A 20,597-nucleotide genomic window follows, 5' to 3' on the forward strand; every position below is an offset into this window, starting at 1 on the left:
ACCCCAAGTTCACAATACCTGCGTACTTGTACGCTCTGTCTATAAAGCAATGGGTGCGTACTCCTGTAAAGGGCAAAAGGCGCAAGTTTCACTTCCAAAAAGTTACTTGTGGTCATTTCTAGAGCATTCTAGAAGCTCGTTTGACGTGTATGAAGCGCCTCCAGATGGTTCATGTATCCCTACCAAAGAGGAACTTATCCCATCAAGAGGGGAGCTATCCCATCCAAAGAGGGGCTTATCCCATTGATGGTGGACCTGAATAACTTCCTCTAGAGCACTATAAATACAGGCACTGGGCCAAAGGGAGGGGAGGTTGAAAGCTGAACATTCCTAAGGGTAGATGCTGCTGGAATTAGGACTCCCTTGTAAAGCTTGAGAGGAGAGATTCCCATCCTTTCCTAGCCTTATTTGAGAGTGGGTGAGCTGATCAAAGTAAAGGAAAACTCTTGCTGGACCCTAGGAGGGACTTGCACAACACCAAGGCTCAGGTTGTAATGGTTCCTTTTGTTTCCTCTTAATACAAATGAACTCATTTTTCTCAACAGATTGTTATTCATGATTTGTTTCATATACTCCTTGGTCTGTATGATAGATATGTATTGTTTTATGAGTTTATCAGGTGCTATTTAATCTTTTGGCTTGTTAGTGAATGCAGGTTTTGAATAGAAGGAGGAGCTCATCCGGATCGGCGAGGCTGGACTACTACAAAGCGTTGGACTAAAGGTATGTTAAAATCACCTGATTACTTGTATTCTCAATGCATGTTTAGAGAAAGTTAGTGTTTATTTGTCTTGTTTGTCACTAGAAAGCTTTTGCTTCTAGGGAGGTCGGTTGTGTCCGCACTATCGACTCTTTCCGCATGACAGGAGGTGAGAGAATGTTATGCTCTTAACCTACAAAATGATACCCAAATACAGAATATGTGAAGAAAAGATACCCAGAACACAGAATAGCAATGATTTTATTATTCAGAGAGTAATGTTCACTTGCCTCTTCGAGGGGGCAACCTCCAATAGAGTTGAGCTCGACTACAAAATAAGACACGATGCTCCTCGCAGGGAGTCTCTATCCTTTATATATGACTCATACATGCAATACCACGGGTCAATACCGTGGGTTTTATTAATACCATCTATCTAATACTACGGCCCATTTGCAACTAACTGTGGTCCCGTCATTAATTGCGGGTTAACCACTTACAAATATTAATATGGGCTTTATTGACTCTTGACTATGACGTGATCCCATGACATAAATAAGGGGGTTAGGGTGGGACCCTAACATGCCCTCCCCCTTAAGACTAGCCTTGTCCTCAAGGCTGAAGCTGCGGAAACTGCTGAAGAATAGTGGCTAGTTCCCAAGTTGCATCTTCCGGAGAGGTGTATTTCCATTTGACGAGGACTTCCTTAATCATGCGGCCGTGCAGGTGCTTGTCTCGTGTGTCTAGAACCTGTTCGGGTTGAAGCCAGATTGACCCTTCTTCGTCCAATTCAGGTAGACTAGTTTGAACTCGGCAATTGTTCCCAATCACTTTCTTGAGGCACGATACATGGAAAACTGGATGGATTTTCGCAGTAGGTGGCAAAGCCAACTTGTAAGCCACTTCTCCAATGCGCTGAAGTACTTGGTATGGTCCATAGAATTTTGGAGAGAGCTTTTGACAACCCTTGTCTTTGAGTGATGTTTGCTTATATGGTTGCAGCCTCAAAAAGACCTGATCCCCTTCTTGAAATTGGCGCTCTGAGCGATGCTGGTCGACCTGTTGCTTCATGTGGTTCTGAGCTTGATGAAGATTCTCTCTAAGATGGGCGAGCATGGTTGCGCGGTGTTGTAGGAGTTGATCCACTGCTTGTACTTTGGAGCACCCCTTGAGATAAGAAGTAGGGGAAGGTGGAAGTTGACCATATACTGCTTCATAGGGAGTCATTTTGGTGGTGGCATGATAGTTGGTGTTATACCACCATTCAGCCAGAGGTAACCACTGTACCCAAAGGTGTTGCTTTTCTGAAGTGAAACACCTAAGGTAGGTTTCTAGACATTTGTTGACAGCTTCAGTTTGACCATCCGTTTGCGGATGATAGGAAGTACTGAGTTTTAGTTGAGTGCCTTGTATCCAGAAGAGTTCCTGCCAAAAATTACTGGTGAAGATCGGGTCGCAATCGGACACAATAGAAGTGGGCATGCCATGCAATTTGAAAATCTAATCCATGAAAGATTGAGCGACCAAAGTTGGTGTAAACGGATGGGGTAGGGCGCAGAAATGAGCATACTTCGACAGTCGGTCCACAACCACCATGATGACTGACTTGTTCCCGGACTTTGGAAGACCTGTAATGTAATCCATAGAAACCTCCGTCCAAATTGATGTCGGAATGGGCAATGGTTGTAATGTGCCTGATGTGTTGACGGTTTCCCCTTTGTGGCGTTGACAGACATCGCATTCTGCTATGAAAGTAAGGATGTCCTTTTTCATGCCTGTCCAAAAAAATGATCTTCTGGTGCGAGCATACGTCTTTTGAAAGCCCGAATGTCCTGCAATGGGAGATGAGTGCAATTCTGCCAAAATGCGACTTTTGAGGGTGGATGTTGGTGCTATTACGACTCTGTCCCTGTAGCGAAGAATATCATCCTGCCACGAGTAGCCCTTGGTGGAATTTGGATCTACCTGCAATTGAGAAATGAGTTGGGATAGCCCGGGGTGTCAAAACCATTACTTGCGAGCCTCTTCAATCCACTATGGAATGGGGAGGGAAATTGCTAGCAGAGTACTTTCTTCCTCAAATTGGCGAGATAATGCATCTGCTACACTATTGTCTTTCCCTTTCTTGTAAGTGATCTCATAATCATATCCCAGCATTTTGGCGAGCCATTTATTTTGTTGTGGGGAGGATAGGCGTTGCTCCAAAAAATATTTAAGACTGTGATGATCTGTGCGGATTTGGAAACGTCGCCCCAATAAGTAAGGTCGCCAGGTCTCGACTGCATGTAAGATGGCCATCATTTCTTTTTCGTAGGTAGATTGGCCCAGATTCCTCCCACTTAGTTGTTGGCTTGTGAAGGCCAAAGGTCACCCTTCCTGCATTAAGACCGCCCCAATACCTGTCCCCGAAGCATCACATTCAATGACAAAGGATTTGGTGAAGTCAGGTAGTGCTAAGACTGGAGTGGAACACATGGCGTTTTTGAGAGCGGTAAATGCTTGTTGTGCTTCCTCGTTCCAGAAGAAGGAATTTTTCTTTAGGAGTTGAGTGAGGAGCTTCGCTATGCGGCCATAGCTGTGGAAAAATTTACGATAATAGCCTGTGAGACCCAAAATTCCTCTCAAGCTCTTCAAGGTCTTAGGTTGAGGCCATTCTTGCATTGCCTGGATCTTTTTGGGGTCCACCTTGACACCTTCACGCCCCACAATGTGGCCCAAATACTCAACTTCTTCCATGCCAAACGAACACTTGGACTTCTTGACAAATAATTTATGCTTGCGGAGCAGTTGCAAGAGTAGATCTACATGCTGAAGATGTGCAGCCCAAGTGCCACTATAGATGAGGATGTCATTGAAGAAGACAAGGACAAATTTCCTGAGATATGGTTTGAGAATGTGATTCATAAAGCTCTGAAAAGTAGAGGGGGCATTACAAAGACCAAATGGCATGACCAGGAACTCATAATGGCCTTCATGACTTCTGAAAGCAGTCTTGGGAATGTCGACTTCCTTCATGCGAATTTGGTGGTAGCCTGAGCGAAGATCCAACTTAGTGAAGAATTGAGCCCCATTGAGTTCGTCCAGCAAATAGTCAACCACCGGGATGGGAAATTTATCTTTGACTGTCAACTTATTGAGGGCCCTGAAGTCGGGACACATCCGCCACTCCCCATCTTTCTTGAGCACCATGACCACTGGGGATGAATAAGGACTAATGCTGGGACGAATGACACCTGCTTCCAAAAGTTCCTTGATTATTTTTTCTATTTCATTCTTTTGGGTGAATGGATATCTGTATGGCCGCACATTTGGGGGTTGGGCCCCTGGAACCAAGGTGATGCTATGATCATGTTCCCCTCGCGAGGGTGGAAGCTCATGAGGCTTGTCAAAGACCGGTAGATGGTTATTTAAAATCTGTTGCATCTCAGGATGAATTGGCAGAGACTTGGTTTCGACTACCTGGATGGCATTAAATTGAGCTACCACTCCATGATGGCCCTTTTTTAACAATTTTCCATCCTATGCGAGCTGATGATAAAGGGGGCTCCCGCCTGGAGTCCACGGAGGGTATGTGTGGAGTTGTTTTGCTTAAAACTCATATATAACTCCTGGAAATCCATTGTGATTGGCCCCAGAGTGCGGAGCCATTCAGCGCCGAGGACAATGTCGCAACCCCCCATGTGTATGGCAAACATGTGGGTTTTCAACTGATAATCCCCCATTTGAAGTTTGACATTTTCACAGCGGCCTTCACATTTCATTGTGCCCCCATCCGCAATTTGGACTTGGAAGTTAGAAACTGCTCGTACAAAACAATGCACTGCTTCTGTGACTTTTTGATGGATGAAATTATGTGTACTTCCACTATCAATCAAGACTACTACTGGGCAATGTTTAAGAAAACCTCTGATTTTGAGATTTTGAGGGGAAGAAATCCCTGCCAACGCATGCAACGAAATAACTGGTTCGTCAGAGACATTGTCCTTTTGGTTGTCTTCTTCTAGCGCCTCATGTTCCTCAAGTGGTGGATCTTCCTCTATTGAGCTGTAGTCAGTGGCATCTATTTGAAAAAATTTAGGCTCCTTGAATTTATGACCTGGGGAGTATTTTTCATCACAGTAGTAACATAATCCTTGCTTTCTTCTTTCGGCCATTTCCGTAGGTGACACCTTTTGGACCTTAAGTGTTTTAGTCGTGTTGTGAGCTTGTGGGGGGCGACCTTTAGTGGGGAAATTTGGGCGACTATATTGGGCTGCTAATGCACGTTCCACGTTACGGGCTACCTTGCAAGCTTCTGTCCATGTGGGAGGGTGGTGCAGTAAGACTTGAGCTTTGATGGCTTCTTTAAGACCGCTGATAAAACATTCCGTGTAGAACACATCTGAGAGACCCCAAGTGCGGAAGGCTAAGGCTTCAAAAGCTGTAATATATTCATCCACTGTACCTGTCTGTCGGAGCTTAGTAAGACGACCCAAAAAAGAGGTTTCCTGTTCAAAGCGGTCTTGAAGAGCTTTTGTAAATTGGGTCCAAGTCCTAAAAGGTCCATTGCAACGTTGATGCCATTCCCACCATTGCCACCTTTCATTGTCCAAGTACATGCTCCCCAACATAAGCTGAGTCGCATTATCTAAGATGCGATTCAGTTTGAAATACTGCTCCATTTGTGCTATCCATGCCGACGGGTGAGAACCATCAAATTTATGCATATCCAACTTGGGAGGTCGCTGACTGGGTTGTTGGTGGGTGTGCCAGACGTGAGGAGAGTGGCTAGACTCACCCTCATCGTATTCATTGCCATTATAGGCCTCCTCGTGGGCTTGCTCCTTTCCCTTCGGGATTAATTGCTGGACCTGGATACATAGTCCGTTAAGCTGATTGGTGAGGGATTGCATGGATTCTTCAAGTTTGTCCATCCTTTCATTGGCCATCGCTTGGGCTCTAGTTTCTACCATACACCAACCTGATGAACAATTGGGACCGCCTAAAAAATTTTCACTAATAATTGAATGGTACCACCGTGCTCAGCTCATCGTCCTGATTCTGATGGGCTAGATCACCAATAAGCGCCCCGGAAGATCTCTATCCTTTATATATGACTCATACATGCAATACCACGGGCCAATACCGTGGGTTTTATTAATACCATCTATCTAATACTACGACCCATTTGCAACTAACTGTGGTCTCGTCATTAATTGCGGGTTAACCACTTACAAATATTAATATGGGCTTTATTGACTCTTGACTATGACGTGATCCCATGACATAAATAAGTGGGTTAGGGTGGGACCCTAACAGAGAAAACCACCATTGATCACGCGCTATCGGTCGAGCAAGTCAACTGCGTGAAATTTGCGTATGGTGTCGGATTTGGAGGGCCCATATCGAACGGCTGAGATCACGCCCAATGGAGGAAGTGGAACCGACAAGGAATTAAGCCACATTTTAGAAGGGATTTGGAATCCATTTGATCGCCACAGTGGAGGAAGAACACATCCACGACGTAACTGAAGGAACGAACTGACAAAGCATGCTGGCGCCGTTTAGAGGAGGACAAGTGGCCACTCCCTGAGAGCTGATGATGACGCTGAACAGGGAACTCCAAGCACAGCTGCAGAAGGTGAATCGACAGAGGCGGAAGAGGAACCGAATAGGCATTGATTCGAATGGCTAAAGCCATGAACAGAGGAAGAAGACAGTCAGTTGAGTTAATTGAAGTCGAGAGATGAAGAGGTGGAACAGTGAACCCAGAGAGGAGGACTAAACATAAAGAACAGTAAAGCAAAAGAAGAAGAGATAAAGGGCCAAGATAACTAGCGACAACATTGAGCACTAGAGAGCTTGAAGACTCAAGCCATCCAAAGAGGAATCTGTCCGGACTGAGCATCAAATTTGGCTCGTTCCACTGTAGACCAGAAGGTCAAAGAGCTCGTAGGAAGAAGAATAATTTGTGTACTCTAGTGACTTGGGGAATCCAAGGACCACCTTGCCAAGCAAAACCTACTTCAGGAGAACTCACATTGAGTCCCTGTATTGTAATTCTCTGCTTATAGGCACAATAAAACAAGGCCACCACTGAAAGCTAGACTGGAGATGTAGCCCTGGAGAATAGCGTGAACTCCTTATTAAAATTGCTTGTGTCTTTTTGCTTGCTTACTGTATTTCTTTGTTGTCTTTCCATTTTATTATTTGTGTATTGGCAATCTGATCGATCTGTTGCTTCAGTAACATAGAAAACACACCAACATGAGTCTGTAATACCTTGGTTTAATAAATATTTAACTGATGTCACTCATAGGGTGAATATCAGATCATCAATTAAGACAAAACCATATCAATTTAAGATAATATTATCTAATACTTGCAAAATTGACTCTCGTGGTGCGCCCTAAGTCCGCCAGCTTATAGGCTACTACTATCTCGCGGCTATACCGAGGTTGCTATTTCACTTACTATTCACGTTATGCTATTTTACTTACTATTCATGTTATCTTATATAAAGACAACACTTTGTTGCTATTTCACTTACTATTCACGTTATCTTATATAAAGACAACGATTTGTTGGGCTCTTTGTTTTGTGGGCATAATCAAGTCTGAAGAATGTGACAACTCTTCCTCGCGGATATCAATTCTTCTTATGTCACTTCGATGTGCGTTGATACGATTAAAGACAACTTGTCTATGGTCGAAAAATTTGCACAAAAATTTTATGAGTGCATATGGGATAAGTATATTTTTAATTTTTGAAAATAGATATTCAAACCAGATGAAATTTAATTATATCAACTTATTTCTTTTATATTATATTTTTCATTTTTCATTAGTATTTTTTAATTAAATGTAAAATTAAAATATGCTAGTTATATTATTTTTGAACTAATTTTTAAGTATTTAATTTAATCTATATTTATTTTAAAATATATATTAAAAATTACATAAAAGTAATAAATTAAAGATAATTTGATTTCAAAACAATTACAATATACATACCACATTCTACCAATATAATAAATAAATAGATAAAAATTATTTTGGTTGGCCTAACTCATAGGGATTTGAACTTTAAATCTCATGTTTTTACGTAAAACTTCATAACAAGGTGATTGCCAATTGAGTTACATTCCATAAGCTATTTTTTTTTCTAAATATGTAAATTTTTTTAAATTACTTCAACTAAAACTTTGATATAAATTTATAAGAAATTAGATACAATATAAAGATAAAAAAAATTATCAATTATATCTATATATATATATATATCAAAACTATACATAAAGAAATCCAAAATATATATATATATCTATATATATATATATAGATATATATATATATATATATATATATATATATATATATATAATTTTTTTTTGGATTTCTTTATGTATAGTTTATATATATATCAAAACTATACGTAAATAAATCCAAAAAAAAAATAGAAATTCATCAATATCTGCATTTTAAACCTTCTTTTTATCTTTCTAAATGAAAAGTCATAAATTTGATTCTTGCATATGCTTAATACTCACATCTCAATTTTATTTTTATTATTGAACAAATATATCAAAGAGATAAATAACAATAATTTAATTATTTCTTAGATAATATTTTAGTATTTAATTTTTTTCTTATTGTAAAATTTTTTTCTACTAATATTGTAAAAAAAATATATACAAAATGCAGTTTAGTATTTTTTTATATTAATTTATTGTTAGGTATTAAGATTTTGGTAAAGATTTTCATCTAGTAATTAAAAAAACATGAATGCATTATTAAGAAACCAACTAATATTAGTAATTTATATAATTTCAAACTAGGGAATAACTACTATGTGATTTATCTTCCTTACTTAATATAGATATATATAAATAAATTATGAAGGAGGTTGAAAGAGTACCTCTAGCATAAACTTTAATTTAACCTAAAATCCCATTGTCATGCCCCTATAGTCACCCACATCGACTTAGTGCACCCAAATGGCCCATCACTATAGGTTTGTGGTGCATCGTGTCTCATTTTATCTCATGGATTTTCTCAATGTGAAATTACGTGATTCCATACTACACCTAACTTTTTATATTTCCCGATTATTAAAATTCATAAGTTTAACATTTATTGAAGTATGTAGATAATCATTCCATACAAATATGACTTAACATAACCAATATGCAAATGATATGAATGAAATTAATCTAATAGAATCAACAACCCAAATGACCTAACTATTATCAAATATTCAAATGTGTTACAACCAAGTAAACTCTAGTCTCGTATAGAAATTTAAAAACTATAAGAGCACACAATTCATACAAACCTATGCCCAAATTTCCTAAAAATTATAAGAGCACACAATTCATAGAAACCTATCCCCAAATTTCCTATTTGATTTACTTCCATCGATCACAACTTTTCCATATATCAAAATAGTTTCACTTAATAGAAATAGTAAGTACTCTCGTATCCATGTAATGTATGAAGAGTTAAATTAAGTGAAGGAAAGCAGGTTAAGTCTAATATTAGAAGTCAAGTGAGTCAGAGTTAAAAAGTTAATGCCTTGTCAAGAAAAACTAAGTTAAGGAAAAGAAAAATGTGATTTATGTTAAAGTGAAGTTAGAATAGTTTAGTTAAAGCGTAAGTCATAGTTTGCATGAGAAAAAAAATAGTTAGAGTTTGCATGATTCCATATTTAGAAATTTTAATGCTTATATACTCATAGTTGGGCCATTGTAATGTGAAGTAAGAAGAGAGAATAGTAGCAACTCGGTGGATGTATATGGGAGAATAATTAATGAATAGAACTTCTTTATTCAAGCATAAGCTTGTGTACTTATTTGTCTTGTGTTTGCATGTTTATCTCTCCCTCTAAATAACAAGTGGTATTAGAGCAAGGTTTAACAAGGTTTCAAAGAACTAGAGTTAAGAAGGACATGAGCTAATTCCACTAAGAGCCTTGGCTATTGTGAGTAGCCTGCAAATCTAAGTTTGCATCCATTGTTCCATAAGTAGAAACTAGAGCCTTGGTTATCGTGAGTAGCTTGCAAATTGAAGTTTGTATCCATTGATCGATAAGTAGAAAATAGAGCTCGTTGAGAGTTTGTAAACCCAACTACTAATAGATTATGGTGAGTAGCCTACAAATCCACCATCATGTCAAGAGGAAAGAGCCACTACCACTAACTAAAGAAGGAGTCTCTACTGTAAGTTGTAGCCATGAACCTCCATAAGAATCTGCATAGAAGACCTTAGAAAAGTTTCTAGTAGTTATTGTGATCCACCATTAAAGTGAAGGTTAATATGTATAGTTTTAAAAATAATCAACTGTATGCGACATTGATTTCTAGAAGGCTGACACAATAAGGAAGCAAGACAAAAGACAAAAGAAAGGAGATAGTCGTGGGTCACAAAGAAATATAGAAGCAAACTGAGAAAATAAATCAAAAGGAAGAGCCAAAGTATTTCGATGAGCTCATAGAGGTTTTCAATATAATTAGGGCATCTAAAAGACAAGTAGATGAAGTAGAACAATTTGAGGATGAATGGAACAAGATAGATCAGGTAACACTTTCAAAATTTACTAATAAAAATTTTAATTTTTGGGAACTATCAAAATGAAAACTTTTCTTCGATGTAAAGAGTTGATTAAGTATCGGTCTAATAACCCGTATGATGAAGTATGTGATTCATTAGTATTGAATCTTATAAAAAATTCATTGGATGAGAATTCCTTGTGCAAGGTAGCAAAAGATACATCTTCCTAGGAAACATGGAAGACCCTAGAAGTAGAATTTGGTATAAAGGAAAATGACATAAAGCAGCAAATTTTGTTAGAGTTTGTTGAGGAATTAATAGAAAGTCAACTACATATATGATAGTAAATGGGCAAGACTCTAGGAGGAAAACAAAGCCATGAGAATCCCCCTCAAATGTGGACAATGGTCGTAAAGACTATAAAAGTGAAACCCATCATGCACACATGCATATGGATGAAGAAGACAAAGAAAAGATTGCAGAGTGAGATGTTGTTGCCTCTACGTGTGAAGTAGAGGAAGAGCATATAGATGCTTGAGAACCCCAATGTAACATGGATGGTGAATCCCACTATGATGAGACACATGTAGATGGTGACTACAAAGTGAGTTATCAATTGGTGAATCCAACAATAGACCGTGTTGATGATGATGAAGCTTCCAATGAAGAAGTGAATAACAAGTATGATATAGTTGTATGATTACAGTTGATGATGACATCTTTGAATTAGAGTTTGAGGCATTAAATTCTGAGAATAACAAAGACAATTTTTCATGTGAAGTAATGGTTTGCAGAGCTGAAAGTGCATCTCTCATCAATCTAGCAACAAATGATGAATTTGATGAAGTTGAAATTGTTAATGAGCACATGCATGCTTAGATATCTCACCACAAAGTGGATGAAAATTATGCTGATGAAATTTCTGGTCTCTTTTTTGGAACAAAGACTAATCATGGAAATATGGAAAGTTCCATGTTTGATGAAGAATTGAAGGTTGAAGCTACCATTGTAGCAGCAAGTTATGAACCAATAGTTAGAATTGCTCATGAAGCAGTGCACTATCTAGAAGCAATTGAGGATTAAGAAGAGCATAAATTTATTCATGAATTTTTTATGAGAATATCCACTAAAACACAATAGTGGAAGATAGCCTTAATGTAGTTGAAGAGGTAGAGAAGAAAGAAGAATCAGAGAAAGCTCTCACTATAGAGCATAATGAAGATGTTTTTAACATTGACTTTTGAGTATGCAAGTAGACAAGACAATAGTCCAGTTATAGTTATCGCTGAAAGAGAAGATAAAGAAAATTATGTAAGACAAGGCATGGAAGTTTCTAAAGAAGAAGAAGAAAGAATTGAAACAAGAATTAAATGGAGTCAAGAAGAGATCAAATTCTACTATCAAGAAATATGGTAAAAAGAAGATCAAGAATATGAAGCAGAAGAAGCATGGAAAAGTTCATAGTTTGAAGATGAATAGTTGTGGTAGTAGTCCATGAGTGAAAAAATATTTCAAGAGGAAGCTATAGAAGATAGACTTTGAAAAACTTGATAGTTTTTTAGAACAAATATAAAATAAGTCAAAGAAAAATTGTAGTAGCAGCAAGTGAAGAAATATCTAGCTTACATCAAGAAAGCACAACTGAAAATGAAATAGTTTCAAGGGTATAAAATATGGAAGAAATGAAAAAGAAAAATTTACATTGTAAAAGAAAATTGAGTCAATTTTTTATTGTAAGCGTAGCATGCATAGTTGAGTCACGATTAAGTTAAGGTTGAGTCATATGGTCGTAATTAAGGGGGAGTTTTAGAAATAGTAATTACTCTCGTATGCATGCAATGCATGAAGAGTAGAGTTAAGTTAAGGAAAGAAATTTAAGTCTAATATTAGAAGTCAAGTGAGCCAGATTTAGAAGGTTAATGCTTTGTCTAGAAAATTTAAGTCAAGAAAAAGAAAAATGTTGAGTTAAGTTAAAGGAAAGTTAGAAAAGTTTAGTTAAAGCGTGAAGTCTTAGTTTGCATGAGGAAAGGAAAGTTAGAGTTTGCATGATTCCATATTTAAAAATTTTGGTGTTTATATACCTGTGGTTGGGCCATTATAATGTGAAGCAAGAAGATAGAATAATCGTAGCTCGGTGGATGTATATGAGAGAATAATTAATGAATAGAAATTATTTATTCAAGCAAAAGCTTGTGTATTTATTTGTCTTGTGTTTGCATGCTTATCTTTGCCTCTCACTAACAAGAACTTATCTCCCTACACTTTGTCATGTAAGAAAATTGTGTCATGACTTATGCAATGAGCGACTCAAACATGCTAGACATTGGGTGTTTGTAGACTATCCAAACCCACATAAACTTATGCATTTCTCCTCCAATTCCTTCACCAAATCTTCATCTTACGTTAGCACTTATAATCCAAATGGTACTTGGTCAAATTCTTGTTGCCTTATCCAAATCTCTTGTCGCATTTACAAGTAATCATTCCAAATTGACGAAGGTTACATCCTTCAATTTTTAATGGGTCAATTTTTCATATTACATACTTTTCCTAAATGATAGTTTGGCTTAACCTGTCTCAATAGTCATTTGTGATCCTTTGTTCTCACCTGACTCATGCACTATCGCACCATGTCCACTCTAGCTAATTCAACTCATTCTAATGGGTGCCTCTCTACATGCTTGCATGCTACCCTCATTTGTTCATCCCATGTGCTACACATTACCCTTGTCTTCAGACTAGACTTGTTCAATCATCTTGTGTGAGCCCCTTAATGCTTTACATGCCATAAAAAGGAAAACAAATGTTTAAGGATTGTTCTTGTTATCATTCCATCATATGTTTATTGCTCTCATTTACCTAATATGATTATTCTAAGTGTCTTTCCTGTTAGGCCAGGTTTGTAAATCTGAATCAAATTGTGTTTTTCATTAAGAGAGAATATGAATATATACAAGGAGAGGGAGACTATTGGGTTTCATCTCCCAATGTCTCTTCATCTTCTAACTTCCTTTATTTTTTTCTATTTACAATATTTACATAAGTTTTCATAATCCCAAAGATTAGGTGTTAACATTCCCTCCCCTAATCTGAAGAGATGTGGGTGAGTCCAAGCATCATTTTGAATCTTTCAAACTTTTCTCTTCCAAGAGCTTTGGTGAAGATGTCTGTAATCTACTCATTTGTGGAACAATGTCATAGGTGGATTGTTTTGGCCTCAACATGATGTCGAATCAAATGGTATTTTGTATTGATTTGCTTCATTCGATCATGGAACTTTGGGTTCATGGCCAACTTTATTGCAAAAGTGTTTTCAATCAAAAGAGGAGTTGAGTGTACTTATTTCTCCTGCAAATCTTCCAAAATTTTCCTGAGCTACACAATTTCCTTTGTTACTTCAGTTGTTGCCACATATTCTACCTTAGTTGTGGAATCTACTAGAACTGACTGTTTATGTGACCTCCAGGAGACATCTACTGATCCAAGACTCATTATATAACCTGAAGTAGATACTTCAATTTGTTTGTCTCTATCAAAGTCTGAATCAAAGTATCTAATCAACCTGAAGTCACCCACATGTGTATACTTGAGTCTAAAGTCTTGATTTCCCTTCAAGTACTTTAGAACTCTTTTTGCAACAAACCAATGAACCTCGCAAGGAGTTTTCATAAACCTAGAGAGGATTCCAACAATAAATTAAATGTCTAGTCTGGTATTAGTCAGGTAGTTGAGACTTCCTATGAGTTGTCTATATTTTGTTACATCCTCAAATTCTTTTCCTTCAATTGATGTGAGCTTTAAATTATGTTCCATTGGAGTAGTTAAAGGATTCTACTCGGTCATGCCAAACCTATTCAATAGATCTCCAATGTACTTCTTCTCAGAGAGGAATATAAACTTCAGATGTTGGTTTACTTCAATACCAAGATAGTATTGAACATAGCCCAAATCTGTCATTTCAAAACCTTTCCTCAATTATTTTTTTATGGATGCAATGTAGTTCTCATTGTTCCCTATCATCAAAATGTCATCTACATACACTACAAGATACAAAATTGTTTTTCCAAATTTCTAGACAAACAAAGTTGCATCATCAAGATCATAATATTTTAAATTGAGTTTCAGAAGATGCTCAATCAACTTCTCATACGAGGCTTAGGGAAAATTTTAAGGATGGAAACTTATCTTAAACTTTAGAAACCTTGGCGAATCCCACTAGTCCATAATATGAAATCTATAAAATGTTTGGAGATATTTTTGTAAAAATATTCAAATTTATAATATTTTTATATAGTCTATATATATTTTTTTGGCGATTTTTAGGGTAAAATAATTTCATTCTATAAAATTTTGGCGAATAATTTTTACAAAAAAATGGAAATTAGTGAATCTTTTTTTTGGAAAAAGTATAGAAAATTAGCCCATGGGCGAATATTAGCCCCTAAAATTTTCCCTGGTCCAGGGTCGTTGTGCTTGCTTAAGCCCATACAAGGATTTTAAAATCTTGCATACTTTTTGTTCTTGACCCTTCACAACAAATCCTTCTAGTTGGGACATAAAAACATTATCTTTTAGATCTATATTCAAGAAAGAAGTTTTTACATCCATTTGATGGACTTTCCAACCATTATGAGCTAGTAAGGGAAAGAGTGTCTAAATGGTATCTTGTTTTGTTGTGGGGGGAAATTGTCCTTATAATTGACCCCTTATTTTTGGTTCCCAATGGAGGATCAACAAGCTTCTAAGTTCCATTCTTTATCAAAGCGTCATATTATTTTGCATGACTTCTTTCCATTCATCATGAGAAGCAACTTGTTTGAAGGAAGTTGGTTCAAAATCTGTAGACAAATTTAGTTCACAATCATAAGAAACATCCATATCAATAGGTGTGTTGGGCATGGAATCCCCCCAAGGCATGTTTTGGGGCTTAAAGCCAAAGTTTTGACCAAATCCTTTTGTAAAAGCTCTGTAAATTGTGGGCGCGAAGCGCGAAATTATGATAGAGTCACAGGGTTGTCTTCTCTCATTTTTGTAAAGTAATGTCGACTTAATAGACCTACCCATGGTCCACAGACCATGGGATTGTATAAATAGAGCGAGGCTCTAAGTGTAGAAGAGATGACAAGAAGAATGAGAAGTCTAAGTGATTGAGTCAAAGTGTAAAGTGTGTCTTTGGGTCATAGAGTAGGAGAAGGCTCTGCAATTGAGTGCGCAGAGGCCTAGTAGTCCGAAACTGAGTGCGCGGATGCCTACAGCTGAGTGCACAGGGTAGGTCGAGTCTGTAATCGTTGGAAGAATCAATAAAGAGAAGTTTACCATATTTATGTGTATCTTTTCTAGTTTTAATATATGATTGGGTATAATTTGCAAGTATATTGTTTATTTGTTGCGCGAACTCATATGAATGTTTTGTATAAATAAATATAACGTAAGACATCCAAGTATGCGAAGGTAATTAACTGGTATAGGAAGATAAGTAAGATCTCGAGTAATAGCGTAGAGTGCAGCTCTAGCAGCGTGGAAGCTCCATAGCTACTGGCTAGGGTTGTGCGAAGGCAATGTATCAGGGCGTGAGGAACAAGGAAGTGCGCAAAGTGACCTGTGCATAAGGATAGATAGCTGGACCAATCGAACCTCTCAGACATCTCAAGGGTCCAGAAACTTGGTTCTAGCACCCTCCCATACTACTTCGGGTGAGACCTTAATCCGCGCTCTACAGACTATTGCCGAAAGGGCCAGTAGTATAGGGATTTGTTTTGCTAATTAGCTCTGAACCTAGGTCAGGCCCCAAGAAGCCAACAAATGGTTTCGTTGCTAGGACCGGGGTCTACATAGAGATGTCTGATGCTGTATCACTGGAATCTAACAAAGAAAGGACTTTAAGATTGGTTGGATAGGAAGATTCACGAGTTCACGGCGCAGGAAAACAGGAATCCATGACTATCAAAGGAAGAGTGGTTAGACTGCTACTTATATACAAAGATCCACGAAATTTTCTTTGCATCCTTCCCCAATGAGTTATACAAGTGGATCGCGAAGCTAGAAAATAGCCAAGGAAGGTGTAAACTCGATAGACCTATTATGTGGACTCCATAATTGGTGCATATACTGGAAGAATTGGAAGATAAGATCACCCACACTGTCGATCACTGGCTCGATCGAATCATAGGAGGATTCATCACCGAATTCGCGGTAGATACTTCAGTTAGTTATAGCGAGGCAGAATGACGCTTCCTCAAAGGACCATGAGGTAAGTACATTAAATCTTTGAACACTTGGATTAAAATGCTACTATGTGAAAAATAGGTTATGCGAATAAATTGATGTTTGGGGCTACACGAAGTGGGAGAATCTACAGAAACGAAGGTAGCACAGAACTAGAAACTAGCCCCTTGATTTCACCTCCGCGAGGGGGTGAAGAAGAGCTTGCGAAGGTCTCACCAAGAAGTGCGATCAATATGATAAGGTAGAGAATTCCACGCATACCACCCCCACCCACACCACTGCTAGTTTCACCATCTTCACCCATACCACCTCCGCCACCACTACGAAGTAGTATGGCAAGTGCGATAAAGCTACCGGTGTTCAAGGGAGTAGGGAATGAAGATCCAAACCAGTTTTGGTTCATGATAAAAGTTGTATGGGAAGCACAAGGAGTCATGGATGACAATATCAAGAAGGAAACAATGGTCAGCACTCTGTAATATCGCGCGCTGACTTGGTACATTAAGCATTCCAATGAAAATCCGAATGCGGGGATCGTGAATATCCAAGCTGCGCTAAACAAAGAATTTAGCAGGCGAAAGTTAGAGACACAGTCAATCATTGGGTTCAAGGAAATCACAATGCTACCAGGCAAGACCCCTTGGGAGTTGGATCAAAGACTGAAGTGCATAATTTGCGAAGCTAACATGACATTAATATATGGGAAACATCGTGAATGGTTTGTAGCATCGTTAATGCCACATCTATGGAACTTGTTGTCACAATAGAGGCTAACCACTCAGGTCAAGGCCTTGGAGGTCACAATGAGATTGCACGAGACCCCAATACAAGATCCCAACTTGGTAGTTTAGCAGATTCACGCGCAGTTGAAAAACTTGTGCCTTGAGATGCAGAGTTCGAAACAAGACAAGACAACCTACCCAGGGATGCACAATGAGGTATGGTGGATAAAATGCAAGGACCAGGGGCATGAGAAGGACTACTACCTTGTGTTCGTGAATTACCTTGTAGGAGGAGGGCTAATGCCATTAAGACCGAAGGCACAAGCAGCACTAAGCATGGCACCTGCACTATGGTATGCGCTTTGTCAGATAGGAGGAAAGCATGCTACAGATAACTGCCATCTGTTACAAAAGTATACACAGAATTCACAATAGTTGTTCTGTAATTTCTATAAGTCAGTGGTACATAATGAGCTTACCTATAGAATTTATGAGCTGATGATGGATCGAACTCCTACCTACAGAGTTCAAGCCAAAACACAGCCCCTCAACCAAAATGCAGGAATGGTGCGCACCAAATTTCAGGGGCGCTGACAAGGCCGAGGTGGAGGGGGACCAAGAGGAGGTCGCAAACACCTAATATGTTATAATTGCGAAGGGTCGGGGCATTATGCCCGCAATTGTACGAATCCAACGTGACCATCATGCTTATATTGTATGGTGTTTGATCATGAGATGGAGTATTGTCCCACATTGATAGCGAGGTTGCGCGATAAAGGAGCACTCCAACCTCCCTTGACTCAGAACATGCAAATGATGAGTTATGAGCCATGTGAGGAAGACCCTAATGTAAATATTGTGCTCCGGAGTGGAATTACGATAGGGTATGACAAAGGCAAGCAGCCTGAAGAAAGTACCTAGGTTCGTAAGGGTCCAACAAAGGAACCAGAATTTGATTTGGAGCACGCTAAGGAGACCTTCATGGAAGCTAAGAGGAGCTTCATTGATGCCTCCACTTTAGGAAGTAAAGACAGACTAGAGCCGAAAATGGACCCATCGATGCTCACTACGTTCTTGGAGACATGCATGAAGCTACTGCGCAATAACAAGGCTATAAAGGGGCTACAAGAACTCATAACTAGATGCACTAGGACCACGTCAAGAGAACCGCATGTAGTCTAGAACCTCAAGAAGCACACGACGTGAACAGGAAGGGAGATGAGATTGACTGCATAGATTGGAGAATATGAGATGGACCAAGTGATTCTAGATCTAAGATCGAACACGAACGTCCTACCAAAGCATACATGCGAGTACATGGGCAGGCCTATGCTGCAATGGTCTCGTATCCAACTGTGAATGACAAATCAGCAAAAGATCTTACATATGGGGAGATTGCAGTGAATCATAGCAGATATCAAATGAGCAAGCGCGCTAGCAGATTTGAAGTGAAAGAGATTGTTGATGACAGCAATCCTGACATGAATGGAGTGATAAATCTGAAGAAGCGCAAAATGATTTTTGAGAAAAAGTATCTATGTGTAGTGGTGCCTTTAGACCCTGCAGAAGGATCGTGCTACATGGAGCCAGTGCGCGACTATGATAGCGATGATGATCTGGATTGCATCTACAAGATAACCACGTGAGAGCAAGACTGGGTAAATCCAACCGTAGATGGCCGAATCTCATGGGAGTGCGAAAGCTCCTGCACATTAGATTCTGACAAGGAGATAGAACAATGGCAGAACCAGTTACACGAGGTAACCATGCTCAACAGTAACATGATGACGAGATCACTGTGTTGCGTAGCAACAGAGGTAAGAGATCTGCCTACGTACGATGAGTTAAGCGAGGTGGATGACTTCTTGAATATATTTGAAAGAGAAGTGCTAGAATAGTAACGCTTCAACGCTCTGAAATGGGTACTACGAGCTACACCCACAAGGTGGTGGGGTACGCACCAAAGAAGTTTTAAGGATTGGCACGACTGCATCAGAATGATGCGCACACGGTTTGGGAAGCCTCAGATGAAATTAACAGACAAGATTATCGAATGAAACAGTCTGTGCACCCACCTATCCAAGTGGATACAGGCATATGGTGTGAAACCTATAGGGGTGCACACAGTCTTCGCGGTAAGCGATCAGTAAGCAGGTGCAGGCAAGGCAATGGCATGAACGACCCCTCTAGTTGGGACCACAGAGTATGGAAAGACCAAGTGTGCAGAAGGATATCTACTCAAAAGCCTTTAACAAGGTACATGAAGCACTAAACAAGGTCCACAATGTGAAGCGGACTGACTGGGACCTACGCGTACTAGCAGTTCTATGGGCTTCTAGGACCGCGTGCAAGAACCTGACCACATAGGCACTACCAAGGCTGGAATATAAAGCAAAACCTATAGTACATGAAAAGCTTAGACCGTTCATGATAGAACCGGTAGATACGACGATTCATGGAAACTTGGAAGAAGAAATTCAACACGGAAATTCTAGGCTCCAAGAACTTGAGAAAGAAAGGGTGCAATTAAGGAAGAAAAGCACTCTGGTAGACGCGGAAATCAAGAAGCTAGAGGATGAGATAAAGGAAGATTTTCTCGATAAAAAGACCAGGGTGATAAGACAAGATGTGCATGATCACGCTGACAAGTTTGAGGACTATCGCCGCAAATTGATCAATTTGATGCCTTGGCTTGGATCGCACATTACTAAGCGAATCAACCAGGGTAGCACGTTGCAGATGATAAAGTGCACAACGCTACCCATAACAATAAAAGGTGGGTATTTTCCAGGAAAAGTGATGGATGATAGGATGAAACTCTATACAAGTGGTGCGACCACCTGACTAGCTGAGGGAAGTACAGTCTTAGTGCTCCAGGTAGTTGAAAGGAAGCGCGAGACTATAAACTATTCTACCCGGGAGCTGGGCGATGTTGGAGTTGCGCACAGAAGCAAAGAGTCACAAGGTCCGCGACGGCACATGGGGGGTTGTGCTGCCGTGCGGGTGTTGGAAATAATACTGAGAGGGGGGGTGAATCAGTATTATCAGATCAATCAAACCTTTTCAATGCTCAGAAACATATACGCTACTTCAGTTAAGTAAAACAGCGTGTACACGCTACTGTGACTAAATAAAACAGCGTATAAGCAGAAAACTCATAACTTAGTTAGCTTATTCTTCAGTTAAGTTCATCAGGACATTATTCAGCACATTAACAGTAAGCAGATGCAGTATAACAGAACGGATCAAAAGTCACACACATGAACACCAAGATATAAGGTGGAAACCCAATGTGGGTGAAAACCACCTGCTGCAAGTTATCTCTATCTTTCTTTAAGAAACTTCAGTTTACAATCTTTTGTACTGGTGCAGCCTTATACCAGTACGCAGGCTACAACCTGCAGAAGGCTACAACCTTCTCTC

This window comes from Pinus tabuliformis, chromosome 2_2 (genome assembly GCF_031772625.1).
Source record: "Pinus tabuliformis cultivar Carrire ecotype Pingquan chromosome 2_2, CPIR1, whole genome shotgun sequence".
Lineage (NCBI taxonomy): Eukaryota > Viridiplantae > Streptophyta > Pinopsida > Pinales > Pinaceae > Pinus > Pinus tabuliformis.